The 5879-nt window shown below is 33.7% G+C and overlaps 1 non-coding gene across 1 annotated transcript; it reads left to right on the top strand.

The window, feature by feature from the left end:
- The first annotated feature begins 5533 nt into the window (after positions 1–5533).
- On the top strand, positions 5534–5640 carry LOC131176633 (small nucleolar RNA R71). The gene has a single exon (XR_009146613.1). It is a non-coding gene; the product is annotated as a small nucleolar RNA R71 (small nucleolar RNA).
- The last annotated feature ends 239 nt before the right edge of the window (positions 5641–5879 follow it).

Below are 5879 nucleotides of genomic sequence, written 5' to 3' on the forward strand. Positions count from 1 at the left end.
ATTTGTTCTTGTTATATTTTAATATCAATAATTTTTCTTAGGAGAACCCAGCGGAGTTTCCCCTATTTCTATAATTATTTAGCGTATCTCACTATTCACCTATTTTAAAATCTCAACAATATTTTCCATACAATAATTCATCCATACTCATATCATCATTTCAAAAATCATTATGCAATTCAAATCCATACTCATTTGTACAAATTCATTCATGCTTATTACATATTTCAAAATTCTCAATTTCATTAGTTTACATATTTGCAAACTAATTGCATAAATTCATAATTTACATCTGGTGCATATTGCATATAATTTCCTAATTTTCATTATAACATAATAAATAATTATAATGCACAAATTACATAATATGACTAATGTGAGCCCTATCTACATGCATTGCTAAGGAGGTGACAACCTTGAATACTTAAGACACTTCCGCAGATCTGGACTCCAAAAATCCCAGTCAATTGCCCATCGGATTTTAACTTCAGTACTTGCACGACAGAAACAATCCATTACGCTAAGCATCGCTGCTTAGTGGTGCAATAAGATAACAAGAAAATAATATACAAATAAAGAAAGAAATGGATTATACTTTGGATACTTTGGAATTTAATCTAATTTAATATAATACTTCTAGTATTAACTATCTTTCGTTCTAATTTATTCCTCTTAAGAAGCAATTTATTCCTAAATTCACAGTAGTAATATACTTATATCTCTTTCGCAAATCTTTTTATCATTTCATTCAATACTTTTGATGGTTGTCGAATCGACCAAAATTTAAATTAACTGAAATTACCAACTATAAAATATTTTCTGCCGCAAGTGGTAAATCCAAGTTGAACCCTAGAGACTGAATTACTAAAATTTCGTGCACTTGTGTAATGGAAAAAGAAAGAAACAAAGGTTGGGGGGGGGGGGTAATTCACAGTCCAAAGAAGAAATCAGAAATCAGAAATTAAGAACTAAAATTAAATATGAAACTCTCAAATTAAACAAACTTCAGTCCAAGATAATTCTCAATCCAATGCATTGATTCTATCATAGACAAAAGAAATATAATTATCTCTTATTGAATACTTAACGTAGATTTACCAAACAGTGAGGTAAACCCCTGACTTCCCTATACTCATCAATTCTAGCCCAGCACTCTTGTTGACTCTAATTATTAACAGAATTGGTATTAAGCAATCCTCATCAAAGTAATAACTGCTTTAAGAATAGGAAGTAGTTAAGCTGAACAACAATCTATGAAGTATAAATTATTTAATTCACCCTATTGTTTCCTTAGGTTATTATCGAAAACTGGGATCATAATCAATAAATTCTAATTGCTACTCATGTTCAATCTTACACAACAATTACGATTTATGAAGATAAACTAGCAATTGATCACATCAAACAATTAACTAATAAGCCTTTTTAGCAAATCATTCAATAGATCAAAGATAATGAAATCAGAAAATAACATATATTCAAAAAGACATAAATTAAATTAAGAACCTGGCCTCACAAATCAAGCAAAAGAACTTGAATCCCTTGAACTGAATTAAAAACTTAGCCACTCATGTACATGGCTTATAGAAAATTGAAGAAGAAATCTAAAAAAAAAAAGAATGGAGAATGAAGGTGTTTTTGAGATCGAGAGGCTGTTGAATGGTGTGTTTTAGCTGCTGCCCAAAGGCGCACTTATAATCAAAAACCTAATCCCAAAGATAGGAACCAAACTAGGAAAAATTTTGAAATTCAAAAGATAGATTTTCAGCCTGCATTCACGTCTCTGAAATCAAGGCCATTTTTCAGTGACTTCCTTCCAAATCTGTCTTTACCTTCTTTAAGAAAGTTGTAGCCCTATTTCTTAGCTTTCCAACGGGTACTCATTTGCCCAAATTCAAGGTCTACAGCTCAAGTTGTGGCCCAAAAACTGGGACTGCTTCAGACAGACGGTCCAGCCCATAGTAATGACTTCATTACCGTTTTTGACAACTAAAATGGCCTTATCTTGCTTCCAGACCTTCATAGAAGTTGTAGAGGTGGCTCTTAAGGTTCAATTGGGCTAAGGCTTGCTTCATTTGGACATCTGAAACTCCAGATACAAAATAAATACTGAAACTAGTCGTGACACATCAAGTTTGGGCTTTTGCAATAGATCCATAGCTCATTTTGTCAACCTGGAGACTGATTTGGGCTTTGGTCCCTTTTTATCATTTGAAGTGCTCTATCTTAGCTTTTCAATGTATTAATCAGCAATCAATTTGGAGACCCACAACTTTAGAAACACCTAAAAAATACAGCAAAAGTCAAATGCTGAAAATTTCTCCATTTAACACAATTATTCTGCAACTATCTAAAAATATGCCTAAATGATAAATATACTTTAGTCAACTGAATTATGCATAAAAACACACTAGAAACACTAAATGTGATGAGAGTAAAATTAATAAATTATACACTTATTAAATTCCCCCACACTTATTCCATGCTTGTCCTCAAACATGACTTAAACTCTCAATTAACTCTACTTAGAAGTTCCTTAACTTCACCCTATCACAACATTCTTTAACAAAAGATTAAAAGTTTGAAAGAAGAGGCAAGTAAGGTAATAACCATCACAACAAATTTCATCAACACCATACCAATATATCAATAATTTTTCAACACAAAATAAAAGGCTTGAAATCAATTAAGCTCACACAATTAAAGTTCCATAAAATTTTAAATCAATACACACCAAAACACAAGGCTAATTTATCAAGGCACAACAATTATAGCTCTTTGCAAATCTTAGGGGAGATAGAAATACCTTTTTTTTTATTTGAAATTGGTACTTCTCTCTTGGCACAGTTATTATTATTATTATTTTTATTTCAACCGTCACCTTCAGAAAAGTACATTCCTAATATCCTAGCTAGCTTTTGGCCTGAGAATCGACATGGGGTTCATGAAGACCCCTAGTTAGTTTGCTTAACTAAAATAGCGGAGCAATTTTCAAGTTCAACATTTTATTTCCCCCAATTTTGCATCTATATATTATAAAGTACCCTGATAGATTAAACAAAGTTCTGAAATATGCATAACATTAGTTTAAAGCACACATAACTAATCATTTCACCATTAAATAAAGCCTAAATGATTTATGCAGGAAAAAAAAAATTGTTCTATGGTATGGAGAAAAGGGAAAATCCATCATTAAATTTACTATTACCTTGCCTAAAATCTCAAAAATTCAACCTAAAATAGAAAAGTCATTTCAAGGACAAAGCACTTCTCTCCGAGAGTTAATATAGAATCATGAATCAAGCTTATGAGAATAAATTTTAATTTATTTTTATTTTTATTTTTATTTTTATTTTTATTTTTTTAAATAATTAAAAAGATTGCAACAACAAATTTCTCCTCCCTCACACTTAAAACTTACTTGTCCCTAGTGTAAAGCCCAAGTGAAAAAGAAAAGAAAAAAAAAGGCTAGAAAATAAAATAAAATAAGGGAAAGAAAACAAATCTGATTGTGGCTAACAAGCCACCCATGGGTTGCCTCCCAAGTAGCGCCTTTGTTTAACGTCATTAGCTCAACATGACAAAGCTCCTTAATCCACTAAATGCTCCTGAAACCCCTCATAAAATGACTTGAGTTCATGACCGTTGACCTTGAACACTTTGTTAGTTTCTAAACTTTGAATTTTAACTGCACCATAAGGAAACACATTAGTAACAACAAAGGGTCCAACTCAATGAGAACGCAACTTACCATGCATCAGCTTTAATATGGAATTACACAATAAAACTCTTTGTCCAATCACAAACTGCTTCCTTATTTTGTCATGGAATGCCTTTGTCTTTTCTTTATAGATCCTAGAATTCTCATAAGCCTTGAGGCGAATTTCCTCTAATTCATGCAAATGTGATTTTCTTTCTAACTCATCCTCTATGCTTAACTTATAAACATCCTGCACAAATGTATCAACAACATCAATAAAAAAAACATAATGATTATTAGCAAGATACTTCATGGAATCAAAGATATTAAATTTGACAGTCTCTCCATCAAACTCCATGGTTAAGGAACCATCATCCACATCAATTTTTGTCTTGGCAGTTTTTAGGAAAGGTCTTCCAAACAAAATCAAAGCTGAATTTGATGAGAAAGCACTATCCTCCATATCCAGAATGTAAAAATCTGCAGGAAAAATCAATTCTCCAAGCTGCACCAACACATCCTCAACTACTCCCAATGGGTAAGCATTAGAACGATAAGCTAATTGAATAATGACACTAGTTTCTTTCAAAGGACCCAAATTCAAAGTCTGGAAAACTGAATATGACATGACATTAATAGATGCTCCTAAATCTGCCATTGCATATTCAAATTTAGAATCAGCTATTCTGTAGGGAATATAAAATGAACTTGGATCCTTACACTTAGGGGGTAATTTACATTGAATTAATGCTGACACATTTTCCCCCACACTGATCTTCTCATTATTCCTCAACTTGTGCTTTGTAGTGCATAACTCCTTAAGGAATTTAGTATACCTGGGAATTTGTTTGATCGCATCAAGTAAAGGTATATTAACCTCTACCTTCCTGAAAGTCTCCAAAATTTCTTTCTCTTATTCTTCTTTCTTATTTTTAGCCAACCTGCATGGGAATGGGGGAAGAACAGAATTATTAATCTTATTCAGTTTAGGTTCAGTATTTACCTCAACTTTAGGAACTTCAGACTCTTTTGCTCCTTGCTTCTTCTTTTTTATTGGCTCATGTGGAGTCTGATTATCAACTTCTTTCCCACTCCGCAATAGTATAGCACTCGCATTTTCTCTAGGGTTCATGACTGTTTGTGATGGAAGCTTTCTAGAACCTTGAGCTTCCAGCTTACTCACAGATAAAGCTAACTGACCAATCTGCCTCTCTATATTTTGAATGCTATTTTTGGTCTCCTGTTAAAACTATTGTGTATTGTTAGCCAAAGCCTTAACAATTTCATCAAGTGACATACCTTGATTTGAGGGAGGTGGAGGTGGTAGATTCACTTGTCTCTGCTACTGGTATCAGTTTTGCACTGGTTGATTCCCATAACTCAGATTGGGATGATCTCGCCATCCTAGATTATAAGTATTAGAAAAGGGATCATACCTACGTTGTGGCTGTCCATAATTTCCTACTGCATTAGCATGTTGCATTGATTCATCCTCTTGTAATGCAGGACACATGTCAGTAGCGTGACCCGAACCCGAACAAATTCCACATACCTTAATAGTTTGCATGTTCCCTACAGCCAATTGCCTCACCAAAGAAGTTAAATCAGAAATCTGTTTCTTAAGGTTAGATGTACTTACCTCATTAACCTTATTAGGTGCGTGATCCATTCTCATTCCAAACTGCTGAGAGTTTGCTGCCATGTTAGCGATCAGCCTCCTTACTTCTTCTGGTAGCTTTGTCAACCAAAGCTCCTTCACTGGCAGCATCTATCATATTGCAGTCCATTGGTAGAAATCCCTCATAAAAATACTGAATCAATAGCTGCTCACTTATTTGATGATGGGGACAGCTTGCACACAGTTTCTTAAATCGCTCCCAATACTCATATAAGCTCTCTCCATTGTACTGCCGGATACCACAAATTTCTTTTCTTATGTTGGCAGCATGGGAAGCAGGAAAATACTTCTCCAGAAATATCTGATTTATCCCATTCCATTAGTTGACGGATCCGGAAGGAAGGTAATACAACCAATCCTTAGCTGCGCCTTCCAGTGAGAAAGGGAAAGCTCAAAGCTTGATTTGATCCTCTAAAACTCCTTGAGGTTTCATGCTGGAACACACAACATGAAATTCTTTTAGATGCATATGTGGATCCTCACCTACAAGACCATGAAATT

The sequence above is a fragment of the Hevea brasiliensis genome, unplaced genomic scaffold (assembly GCF_030052815.1).
Source record: "Hevea brasiliensis isolate MT/VB/25A 57/8 unplaced genomic scaffold, ASM3005281v1 Scaf2, whole genome shotgun sequence".
Classification (NCBI taxonomy): domain Eukaryota; kingdom Viridiplantae; phylum Streptophyta; class Magnoliopsida; order Malpighiales; family Euphorbiaceae; genus Hevea; species Hevea brasiliensis.